The sequence below is a fragment of the Triturus cristatus genome, chromosome 1_1, assembly GCF_964204655.1.
Source record: "Triturus cristatus chromosome 1_1, aTriCri1.1, whole genome shotgun sequence".
NCBI lineage: Eukaryota > Metazoa > Chordata > Amphibia > Caudata > Salamandridae > Triturus > Triturus cristatus.
The window spans coordinates 723,787,474-723,800,638 of NC_140579.1; the positions used below are offsets into that span (position 1 = coordinate 723,787,474).

The window sequence follows — 13,165 nt, forward strand, 5'->3', positions numbered from 1 at the left end:
CGTTTCTCCGAGGTATTTCTTCTCTGCCTCGGAGAAAGGGGGTGGTGTCTTCCGGTGCCCTAGCTTGTAAACAGACTCCGTGCCACTGAAAGCCTGTAGTGTTCTGTCCTTTTTTTAAAGATTCTACATTATACATATCCCCCATTTGAGCATTTAAAACGTTTGGAGCTTTGGCGCCATTGCATACTTCAAGGGGATTGAGGGATTCAGATGTAGCCGTCCCTCCTGCGGCATTCGATACACTGTTGCTAATAATGTTGCTAGCCATATCTGTAACTCTCTCCCCCGTTGAAGATTTACTTGGAATCTTGTCTTAACAGGCTAAACCCCTGTCTTTGGCTTACCCTTTTCACCGAAAACATCCCGGGCATCGTCTGTGTCCTAGACTTCGTAGCACCATCCGCAAGACGCCATTCGCCGCTGGTAGTTCCATTTTTACTCTCCGCCCTCTCCTGGGTAGGTGTGCAAGCAGCTTCTGATTCCTTAGGGGTAGCCTGCTTCTTAGGCGCTGTTAAGGTCTTAGCGCCGGTCGCTCCTTCCTTCAGAGCGAGTCTCCGTGGAGCCATCCCGCCTAGCCGTGAACTCCACCGCCGGCTCCCAGCAAGCAGCGCAGAGCGCCGATAACAAACACCTCCGATGCGCGTTGTAATAGTTTGTATAAATATTGCTGAAAAATCATCCGGGCTCAGGTTCAGCTTTTTTTCACCACCGTGGCTCAGCTGGGCATTGGATTTCACCAAAAATTACCATAAAGCAGAGCAGCGGTCAGGGAGTGACTCTCGCACGGGTCACGCAGCCGCCGTCTTTTTGCCAGATTTTTTTCAATGTTTGTTCTGACTTCAGGGAGGCAGGGGAGAGGACTCCTTGATTAATTTACATAATTGGTTCATTTTAGCAAGTACGAGCATTTCTCCCCTTCATATTGACCGTTTGCATTTCGGAGAAACGTAGGATACGTTTAAGGGAAGGGAGATCGTGGATACAATTTTACTACTTCTAGAAGAAGAACTCGTGAGTTTGATGTCCAATCGAGAAACGTCCTACTTTTTCAGGGAGCTACCTGTTGCGTTTGTTTTTTAAATGTTTATTCCTCAACGCACAGCTCCTTTTGGGCGTTCATAAATTCTTCTATACCTATATTCGTTTGGGGGAGACACCATCTTTTATAACCAAAATAATGTAAATTATTTTTGTGCGTGAGGTGCTTTGCGAAATACTCCCGTTCTGCAATTTTACAATCTGAGAGCAAACTGAAATGGCGACCAGTCGACACATAGGAGCGCCAGTCCGGACAAGAGGAGTGCGGTGAATCATGCGGAGTAGACGATATCTGTTTTATCAAACACATTTGCAAGTGTTCAATACTACCTCACATTTTATTCCACTGGTTGTTTGAGATCTTGAAAGCTGACAAGAAAGCATGTTACAAACTTCGAAGGGCACAAAACAGAGCCAACCTCCCTCCGCAAGGATTTAAACACGTTATGCTGGAGCAAGCGCATTATCCCACCGAACTACCTTTGGCTAGAGTTATGTCGGCAAGTCTCGCAGCCGGATACGACCAACTCCGAATTCCACGCGCTGCTTCCTCTTCCAGCTTTTCCTCTCAGCCCAGCCTCTTGACTGCTGGCTTAGATCACCTGTGGAACAGCCCCCTCGCCCCCCTCCCCTGATCTACACAACTAAAGAGGAACCTCATTTTATCAGCTCATTGGCCACTTGGCTGGTGTTAAGAGGTCAGCTGCTCCCCCGGGACTCTCCGCTGTGCTGAATGCACATTTCGGCCTTGCACGCTGTGTGAGAGAAAAGGAATGCAGATTTCAACGGCCACCTTCCCACAGACTGGATGTGCGGGCATTGTGGGCTGATTGGCAGCCTGCAGGGGGAGGAAATGAGAGCTTGAAGCCCCCCTCCTCGGGCATACTCATAGCTCGAGCCAGGGAACACGGGTCCTGCCCTGGGGCATGCATCCTGGTTGCTTAGGGGTAGCGCGTGTTTGTTACCAATATTCTTTTAAAATAAAATGAAGCGAGTGTGAGAAAGTGGCTCTGTATATACTGTTCCCTAATAGGTACAGGGTGTACAGAGTCCACAGTCCCCCAGAGGCTGATAGAGGTCAAAGTTAGGTATGACCTTACTCTCAAAAGTGGTAGCTTGGTCGAGCAGTAAGGCAGTACCAGAGGACAGTGTAAAGCATTTATTGTACACACTCAGTCAGAAAATGATTTCACACACTCAATAACTGAACTCTAGGCCAATGGTTTATATATATAAAATATATGCTTGTTTTATTTTTAGAACCACAAAGGGGGTAAAAATATACTTTCTCAGAATGAGAGGTTGAATATAAATACTTTTGTCTTAAGCAATAAATTTGTGTAAACAGTCACAGTTGGTTGCAATAAACAATCCTATTTCCTAAACATAACAATGCATTGAGCTCAATGGTAAATTCAGGTTATTTGTAATTACTTTTCAGATTACTTTTGGAATTCCAGGTCTGGCTCCTAGAACCAGCCTTGGGTCAGTATTCAGAATCAAGTGATGAAAGTCGACTTAACTGTAATAATTTTTAAATAATATTTAGCTATTTCAAAAGTTAGCACTTAGAAAATATTTCAAAGAAAACATTCAATGGATCTCTATGGCAAGAAATTCAAATTGCAGGTAGAGTACTTTGTCGTTACTTTAGTAATCCAGGACTGGGTACCTAGACCCAGGACTGGGGTCCTTATCAAAAACAGGTAAGTAATTTCGTTTGCAGAAATGGTACGATTTTAAAAGAATATTTCAAATTTGCATAAATAGACAGAAGAAATTTCACAGAAAAGCAGACAATGGTTTCCTATGGGAGAAAAATGAGTTAGAGGTAAGTATAGTTGTGAACACTTTTCAGGGTCAGGGCTGGGCACCAAGATCCAGCACTGGGAGCTCACCTAGGAGCAGGTGAGTAAATTCGTTTTTGTCACTTGGCTGATTTTTGGTGAATTTTTGCAGTTTTGAAAAGTTCACACTTAGAAGATTTTTGAAGAAAAAGCCAGTCAATGTTACCCTATGAGGAAAATGAAGTTAGCGGTTTAAGGGTAAGTACTCGACTGGCAGAGTTGAAATTCCGGGCATGGACTCAGGGGTCCCCCAGTGTCAGGTAGGTACAGTTGGTTCACCCTCAGCGGTTTCAGGACGGCCGGGTGCAGAGAGAGTTAGGCCCAATGTTATCCTATGAGGGATAGGGGGGCCTTGGTTGGTGGCTGCTGTCTGGCAAGCCACGCGGCTGTGGGAGCTGGGCTCCTGGTCACTTACTCAGGGCAAGTGGGGAAGTAGGTTAGTGTAGAGAGGGCACTGCCAGGGCCACTCGGGCGGCTGGGTGCAGGGTGCTTTTGAGCTTTCGGGCGCTCAATGGGAATGTTCCGGTTTGGAAAAAGGCTGCAGGCTCGGGGACGAGGATGTTTCAGGTGCCACCACCACTTCGAGAGGTAAGTTGGGTAGTTGTAGGTTAGGTGGGTACCCCGGGATTGGGCACAGGGGGCCGCAGGGCGCCGGGTGCAGGGGTGCCTTTTGACGTCGGGAATCTTACCCTCTGGTTGATCGCGGTTGGGGTGGCACTTGGTTCTGAGGCTGCAGGCTTCCTCCGGGATGTCGAGGGGGTCCTTGGGTGCCGGACTCGGGGCCACAGTCGCCGTGGGGTCGTCCTCAGGGTCTTTGTCCACTCCGGCACTGGCCAGGCTTGGCTGGTGCAGAGTGTGTTGGGTCCGCGGTCCCGGGCTGCTGCCAGGGGTTAAAAATAGGTTTCTTGAGTAGAGCCTCTACTCATGGGAGTCCCAGGGGCTTAGAGCCAAAAGGTAGCCAGGTCCTCCGGGGTTGGTGAGGTTGCTGGCCACGAGAGATGCCGCGCTGGTGCAGGTTCGAGAGTCGACAGGCCGGTAGGGCGGGGGCCTAAGCAGTTGGTGTCTTCTCTTTTTAGCAGCTGCAGGGCAGGTCTTTGTTCTTCTTGCTCTTCTTGTAATTTTCTGTCTGGAATCTGAGGAAGGAAGGTTCAGGGTGCCCCTAAATACTAGATTTAGGGGCGTTACAGGTAGGTGAAGGCCAGGGACCAATGGGTCCTTGTCCTGGGGTGGGTACACCCCCTATCCTGCCTCTCTCCTGTGGGAGGGGGGCAGTAGCCTAATCTTGATAGGGCAGGGCCTCCCATCTTCAAGATGGCGAGAGCCCGGAGATGTGCTTCACCTCGCCTCCCCCACCTGAGGGGTGGGGTGGGCAGGCTGGCACATCCCCTGTCCTTGTATGGGCTTTCCGGCCAAGCTTCCCGCCAGAGTGGGGGGTTGCAGTGGCCTGGGGAAACTCCAAATGGCGGCCTGCCTTTGAAGCTTCCCTTTGTTCATCCGGGGGGAGGAGATTTCTCACCTCACCCAGGATGTGCATTGTTGCAGGCCCGGGAGAGCAGGGGCTCTCCCACCCAGGGGTCCAGCAACGTGTCTGCTGTGTGGCAGCCTGGGCAGCCTCAGAGCAGACGTGGATTGTAAGTTAGCTGTAAGGGGGCATCTCTAAGATGCCCTCTGGGGTGCTTAGTACATTAAATCCTACACTGGCATCAGTGTGGGTTCAATGTGCTGAGAAGTTTGATACCAAACTTCCCAGGCTTCAGTGTTGCCAATATGGTGCTGTGGAGCTCGTGTTTGACAAGCTCTCAGCACCATGTACTCTTAAATGACAGCACTGCACTTACAGTGCCCAGGAATGGACCCGGGTACTGTAGGGGCACAGGGCTCCTGCTCCTGTGCCCACACCATAGGCGCAATGCACCCAGCTAGAGGGGTGGCTGACATATGCCTTGGCAGTGTAGGTGATGGGTATGGTACACAGTGATGTGTGCCATGTCGACTGTGTTTTGTCCTGCACCCAGAGACTCAGCCTGCAAGGGCAGTGTGTGTGTAAGGGTACAGGGCCTCTGAGGGTGGCACAATGAGTGCTGCAGCCCTTAGAGGCCTTCCCTGGCCACAAGGCCCTGGGTACCTAGGGTACCATTTACTAGGGGCTGACATGTGGCTAGGGTTTGCCAATTTGGAGTTTGTGTGGTTTAAGGAAGGAACATAGGCCCTGGGCACCTGATTGGCAGGAACCCAGGGTACACTCAATCGAAGTACATTCAGCAATTTAGCAGAAAGTGGGGGCATACCATGCAAGAAAGATGGCACTTTCTCACAGCGAGTTACTAACTCGGAGGCATCGGAGCGCTGTGCTTCTTTCATTGGGAGACGAGAGACCAGCTAAAATCGTTTTAATCTACAGGGGAATTTACCCCATTCAGTTGCATTTCACACATTAACAATTGTATTGCCGCAAAGGGAGAATACATGATCTGCCTACGATCACACGTTTTCAGGCATGTCCTCTGACCTGGCACGCGTGTTCTCTAAATACAACTGACTGGCTCTCACGCATGCCTTTATATAGCACCTAAGCCTTTCAGAATAAAAGCGATGTAAATGCAGGTTTATTATTCATGCAATATAATTAGTGCTAATTCTTCCCATTTCGGAGGATTACATACTTTGAACTCCAACGTGCAGATGTGCGGGCCCGCATTTTACAAATGTTGACACCTTAAGCCACCCAGGTTTGGAGGGGGGGGGTGGGCATTCTGAAGCTCGTAGTATCTTTGAGTAAAGGCTAAAAGAATTCGATCTAAGAATTTCATTGGTTTTTGGCTAAAAATCCAAACCTTACGAAACGTTTCACTTATGACATGGAGTCATTTGGCAGCTGTGGTTGAGGTGACTCCTACCACAATTTAAAAGGGTTCTCCCACGGGCTGGGTGGAAGGGTTAGGCTGAAACACATTTCCTTTCCGTTCACTGCAGAGCTCTTGTTTACTGACCTCCGCTTCTTTCGAAAGGGGGCTGGCGCTTGCACCCGTCGCATCTTGTAAACAATGCAGGGAGGAGCCTAGAAGGGGCCGATTTTCTGCAGATGTGGTGGGACAGCGGCAGTGATATCCTCACGTTATCGTAACTCTTCGCTTTTGTAACAGATGTGGCACGATGTATTGAGGGGGCCTGAGACCAGCGAGTCACCTCCTAGCTGGTAAGCTAGTACAAAGTGGTAAAATGCCCGGCGCTGGCTTCCTTTGCTATTTGCCGACTTGCTAGTTAATGTTCCCCCATGACCCTCCAGCTGGTCCGACATAATTGCCAGGCCTACTTTGGGGTTCCAGTTCGGCCCTGTTGAGTATCCTACCCAGGGCTTTAAGTGGGAGAAAAAAACATGGGTGGGGGTGGGGGGACGGTGTTGCGCCGGGTCTATACGAATTGTATTTTGCTGTCTCTTTTGTCATTGCATCCAGGCATAATGATACAGCAAGTAACATGCTACCTACAACAAGTTAGGACTATTGGCTTTGTCAATCGTTGTTAGTTGCAGAAGATAAATTAGCAGTAACTGTGGCTTGTATATAATATTGAGAAAGCATCCACTTGAAGCCCTAGTGACACCACGACAATGTTACTGCTCCTGAGTTTCAAAAAGAGACCACAATATAATCATGCAGTGGCTGAACTCGACAGATTAAGAAATATATCCCAAATTATATATAACAGTCGGTAGACGCATGCCTCTACAGTGTTCTATTATATTTTGAAACCAGAATTGCTCAAGTTATCCTTTCAAAGTTCCCTTTTCAAACAATCATTATCCACGCCAAGTCTGGCCCTGGCACGGTAGTGCGGTTTTTGTTTAGTATTAATAAAATTTGACACTTCAGAGAGCAGTTTCAGCAGAGAGGACAAAGAAGGAATGGGCATGGGATCCAAATACTCATCATGCATATTAGTCTGGGCCACTGGCATTTTGCGATGCTGCAGCGTTTTCCTCATAATTATGGGTTTGCCAAACTTCCCAAATAATGCTCGCATAATAAATCTCGCTTTTGAGAGTGATTAAGCTATTGACATTGTAAATAACAATGCCGTTTCTTTAAATGTTTTAAAAACATAAACAAAAAAAAGCATTTACAATGCAACGGTCTCGGCATTGGTAAAGTTAGAGCTATTGGCATTGCTCATGACAATGCCGTTTCTTTAAATGTTTTAAAAACAAACACATAAACAAAAATGTCATGAGCAATGCCAATAGCTCTAACTTTACCAATGCCGAGACCATTGCATTGTAAATGCTTGTTTTCTGAAGGTTATCGCAGGTTTTTTAGGAAGTAACCCTTCTATTATTGGGTCCTCTAGTACTATTGGCCAATTGCGTCTTATAATAGCCCTAATCTGTCCTTCCTGTCTTGAATACGCTAATATGAGCTGTGTTGGCTCACTAGATGTTGTCTCTGTTGCTCCCTTGTATTTGGATCTATACTGAAGTAGATCCTGTCTGGCTCTGCATCTAGATTTGGATATTGCTGCATCAATGGTTCTTGATTTATACCCTCTCTGGAGAAATCTATTTTTACATTCCCTTTGTTTTTCTTGGGAATCGTAGTCCTCACTACAGATCCTCCTGATTCTCAGCATCTCCCCATAGGGGATGCTGTGTATAAGGTGCAGTGGATGGGCACTTGATGCATGCAATATTGCGTTCCCTGCTGTTGGCTTTCTAAAGAGTGATGTTGCCAGATTATTGTCTGAAATGCACTTTTTCACATCCAAAAATGTTATACATTCACAGCTAATAAAGTATGTAAACTTAAGATTCAGGTTATTTATATCTGCAATAAAATCATGTGCACTCTGTTCTGAGCCATTCCAGACAAGGGTCATCTATAAATCTTAACCAAACTATTACCTTGTCTGTAAAAATGTGGGCATATTGTTTCATAAGAACCAGCTCTTCCCACCATCCCATAAAGAGACCGGCGTAGCTTGGGGAGAAGCTGGCCCCCATTGCCACGCCTTGAATTTGCTGATGCATTTGATTTTTGTATAAAAACAAATTGTTCTCCAAGCAAAATGTTTGCAAATCAATTAACATTTGGTTATGTTTAGCAAAATCTCATTGGTCTGTTGGCAAAAAAATGTTCCACTGCTTTGATTCCATCATTGTTCCTTATGCAGGTATATAGTGCAGCTACATCAAGGGCCATAAGGTGATAGCCTTCCTGCCATTTGATGATCTATATAGCCAGTTATTTACTACACTTGGAAGCAGCATAGTTGTGGGATGTGGCACGATATAAAACGAGATAATTTGTCATTCTGTATGCAGCTGGCTCAAACAAATTAGTACATTGGTACTCCCTGTTTGTAGTTAAAGTGTTATATAATGGGACGTGCATAAATTTCGAGAAACCGTTTTCATGTAAAATACCTAATTCTGACTAGACTGACAGCAGAGAACTGACAGCCCCTTTCTTATACAATTAGTTGCACATTGCCTCTTTGGAGGGCCGTCGTTTCTCTTCCAGTCATCTTTGGAATATGCATTACCGCATTCTTTGGAACAGCCGTTACAGTTTTCTAAATGTAATTTTTTTTTTTTATGTAAGCAAATGGCACAATTCAAAGGGGGCAGGGGGTGGATCGCGCAGCCATTCAAATGTGGCTGCCAATGATTAGAAGATTAAGAAACATGTTAGGTAAGCCTTTCAGCTGTGCAATTAATTTATTATCAGTATTGTAAACAACAAATTACCATCTAATCAAGTACTCAAAATAATAGGCAGCTACAGTGTTGCAATGTCTCTTAGGCACTTTAAGCATTAAAAATGCAATAGGTCTCGCCTTTCATTAAGCCAAAGCCATTTGCTTTGCTATATAATACCATTAGCAAAGCAAATGGCTTTCACTTAATCAAAGGCGAGACCTATTGTATTTTCAATGCTTATGTCTAGTGGTTTATTAAAGTATTTCAGACGAGGTTTGTTTTAGAATGTAGGTGGGTTTTAACACATTTACTCTTTCTGGGGATTTGGTCAGGTTATGGCTTTGGCTCTTTAGAGCTGCCAGCAACCACATTTCCTTTATTTCCTTTATTGCCTATTAGTACGTCTGCTTCACTGGATTGGCACCCTGAGCGGGAAAGGAACTAGATGTGAGCTGGCTGTGATGTTGATCTGAGGAAGGCCGCACCGCCATGTGTAGTGCCTTCTTACACTCCTAGATTGAATCGATTACTTTAGGCACTTCTCCTAATTTAGCTTAAATCGCAGAGCAATTGGAGTGTTCTTGCAGTGGGCTTCTTTTCCCAAAGAGGTCTAGCACTGCAGGTTCCATAGCGCATTCTTCCTTCGGTTGCTGCAAAATTAGCTATGTCGCGCATAATATCAATTTGTATATTCACCTTAGAAGACTGAGCAGTTCGAGCCCCAGCATCAATATCTGATGTGCAGTTAATGGTTCTCGTGATAGCAAGAGAAGATTACGCAGGTAAATTTTCTGAGATGTTTGAGAGGGAGTTACACTGCTCCTGCGGTGACTGCTGGTAATCCCCAGATACAGGCTTCTTGACAGACGTTTTGTGAGCCCTTACAAGTTGGTTGTAATTGAGGGACTGTCCCCTGTGGATTATATAAATCTACCAAACCCAAGACGTCCTCATCCAATTCAAAGGCGGAACTATTTCTTCATCTTTTTGGGTTAAGCCATCTGATGAACAAGGTGCTCGTGTAGCAGCTGGATTAGTTTGATGGTTTTTTTCTCACTTTAACAAATACTGAGGAATAGGATGTGGGACTGAAAGGGATAGAAGAATTCTCGGGGTCTGGGTCTCCATGTACCATAGCATTTGCAGTTATATCATGCGCCCAAACTGGCAGGCATAATTTCCGGTGGTAGGTCAGAGATATTATGTTGTTGAGGATTGAGGCCTTAGTTGGAGCTACTGAGGGAATTGCTAATTTGAATACCACGTTTTACTCCTGAAGTAGCTCCTGTCACTAAACTGCATGATTGTGTGGGGAGGCTAAAAGTGCTGGGCTGCTTAAATTTTGTTTTCAAGTTTTGTTTTGTTTCATGTGTGATCCTGTATGATATTGGTGTACGGGCTGGGTCAGATCTTGATCTAAGTCTGCCCCTGATACATATGCTGCCTGGTTTAAATGGTTCAAAAGTGCTGAAGCCCCCCCCCCCCCACTCCCCCCTCCCATGCGACTTTGCAATCGCCTACTTCTTCCCTGCTATCCGAAGAGATAAAACATAAAACAGTCAGGATTCATATAGCTCTGCTAATCAACTGATCGGGTATCCAGGCACTTGCAGGTCCTGAGAGGCTCATTCGAACAGCCACGCCTTGAGGCCCTTTTGGAATTCCAGAAGTGAGGTAATGGTCTGGAGCTGCATGGAGTGGCAATTCCAGGTTTTTAGAGCGATGTAGGCAAAGGAGCGTCCTCCACTTCTGCTTTGTTGGATGCAGGGAGTGTGGACAAGTGAGCTGGAGGAAGAGCGTAGTGTTCTCGGCGTTTGGCGGAATTCAAGCAGTGGTAATATAGGCAGGTCTTTGCTTGTGTAGAACTTTGTGTGGGTGGGTCAGCAGCTTGAATTGGCATGTCTTCTGTATCGGGAGCCAGCAGAGTTGCCTGAGGTCTGGTGTGATTGTAATGTGGGCTCGTCGAGGATGAGTCTGGCTGTGGCGAGCTGTGCAGCGATTCCTACGTGGAGGGCGTTACCATCGTACAGTCAGCTCGTGATGAGGGCCTTTGTTACTGTGCGTCTCGTGTGTAAGGGTAGTCACTTGAACATCTTACGTAGCATATGTAGAGTGAAGAAGCACACGAAGGAGACTCCATTGATTTGTAATTTCATAAAAAGCTTGTTAATGGTGATTCGGAGGTTTCGGTCGTGGTCGACTGGTATGGATCTGGATCCCAGGTCTCAGGGCGGCCACCAGGAGTCAGTTGTCCAGGGGTTGCTGTTAATTATCTAATTGGAAACAGATGGTGGTCAGCGCTGGTTATCTTGCTTTTTTTGGTTACTTGAAGGTATGGCAGGCATTCAACCTCTTCTCTGCGGTGCAGACTGATGCTGCACAAATTGTCTGCACAAATTGATTTATCACTTAGCCGGTTGGCAGGCCTTCTAGAGGTGGGTTTCTAGCTCGGGCATGTCCAAGTAAGAGTTCAGGTGCCAGAAGTCGGCCCGGGGATACAATTTCACAGGCCTGTGGAGCGGCAGAAATGTAAGGGGCTTGCGTTTGACCTCTTGTTTAGAACGGGTAGGTGGCACCCACAGTACCTTGTTTTGGCCGCCAGGGTTTGCCCTTCGAGTGAGAAGTGGTTTAGGGCCATGGAAGTGATCTTGAGGGTCAGCAACCAAGCCAGTGCAACGTGGGTTAGGTTCAGAGACAGAGATGGCCACTGATTATCAGAAAGTGGCAGGGCTAATGGGAACCAATGTAAAGGGAAACAGAGTTCTGGCAGGACTATATTGTCTGGGTTATGCAGGAGGAACTGCTAAAACAGCTTGGGCTTCACATGTTTCTAGGCATAGTCTGTGCACACCCATAGGTTTTCCAGCTAGGGGACGCACCACACATTTCCAGGTAATAGGTGCAGTTAGTACCGGTGCATCTAAGCTCAAGTTAAATAAAGGGGCTTTTAACTGTGTATTTGACTTGCTGCGCTTCTAAGACAGGGGTTTGAATGTGAGGCTATGTCCCCGGATAAGTTCTGCTTGCATTTTAGTTTTAACAATGGGATTGGTGTTTCCGATCTCTGGACATTTTGCAGTCCGAGAAAGAAAATGTAAAGAAGTAGCAGTGTATGAACTGGGCACACTTAGCAGTAAAACGGCAAATATGAAGCACATATATCGTAATTCTGAAGGGGATTCAGACGTTTCAGTTCAGGACCAGGTGGAAGCAGATTTTAAGGTAAGCTTGGTTTGCCTCTGAGGTGCAGTTTTCGGAGCTGATGGACAGTTTTAAACTCGAGGGCTGCTTGTGGCATCCGATGTCTCTGGCATTTTGCCTCTCCGGGGTCATCCAATGGCTTCACCTCCGGGGTCATCCAGTGGCTTCACCTCCGGGGTCATCCAGTGGCTTCACCTCCGGGGTCATCCAGTGGCTTCACCTCCGGGGTCATCCAGTGGCTTCACCTCCGGGGTCATCCAGTGGCTTCACCTCCGGGGTCATCCAGTGGCTTCACCTCCGGGGTCATCCAGTGGCTTCACCTCCGGGGTCATCCAGTGGCTTCACCTCCGGGGTCATCCAGTGGCTTCACCTCCGGGGTCATCCAGTGGCTTCACCTCCGGGGTCATCCAGTGGCTTCACCTCCGGGGTCATCCAGTGGCTTCACCTCCGGGGTCATCCAGTGGCTTCACCTCCGGGGTCATCCAGTGGCTTCACCTCCGGGGTCATCCAGTGGTTTCACCTCCGGGGTCATCCAGTGGTTTCACCTCCGGGGTCATCCAGTGGCTTCACCTCCGGGGTCATCCAGTGGCTTCACCTCCGGGGTCATCCAGTGGCTTCACCTCCGGGGTCATCCAGTGGCTTCACCTCCGGGGTCATCCAGTGGCTTCACCTCCGGGGTCATCCAGTGGCTTCACCTCCGGGGTCATCCAGTGGCTTCACCTCCGGGGTCATCCAGTGGCTTCACCTCCGGGGTCATCCAGTGGCTTCACCTCAGAGATTAGGTAGGTCTATGGTTCATTGCGTGGCTTATGTTTTCATGACCCTAGACATCCATTACTCCTGGCCACTTGCGCTGATCCTAGCGAGGACTGTCACCAATGTATATATGGTATTTTGGTTTTCGAGAGACACGTATTCACTCTGTATACTAACTTGAGCATTAGCAGAGAGGTGTGGAATAACGGGGTTCCTTAAGTTGGTGGTGGGGGCAGGTTAGCAGGCCTCCTCTTGTCAGGGTTTGAGGCGTCTGTTGGGTCTGTTAGATCAAGGACGAATAGACTCTATCCTGTCAGCTGGGGTGTGAGTTTGCCTTTCCCAATAGGGTGTGGGTACCCTTATATTGTTGGAATGGAGGGTTAGGATCACAAAGACTGACTACGATCAGAGCACTTTTTGCTTTTATAGTTGAGGGTACAGGTACACTGACCATAGGTTTACTCCATGTCCTCCGATCCACAGCAGCATGATACAGGTTGCTTCAGTTAGGCAAAATGTCCTTGGGAGTAGTCAGCCAACAAGGGGACTTATGTCCCAATTTTGGCCTAGGAAGACAGGCGGGTGTGGTGCTCCCTTACAAGGGGTAAGGAGAAGGGCACATTCCGAC

The 13,165-nt window shown here is 47.4% G+C and overlaps 1 protein-coding gene across 1 annotated transcript in view; it reads left to right on the top strand.

Annotated features, from left to right (window-relative positions):
* The window catches only part of LOC146870958 (26S proteasome non-ATPase regulatory subunit 11-like), a 342,192-nt gene that overhangs the window by 26,706 nt on the left and 302,321 nt on the right, over positions 1-13,165 (top strand). The window lies entirely within an intron of this gene.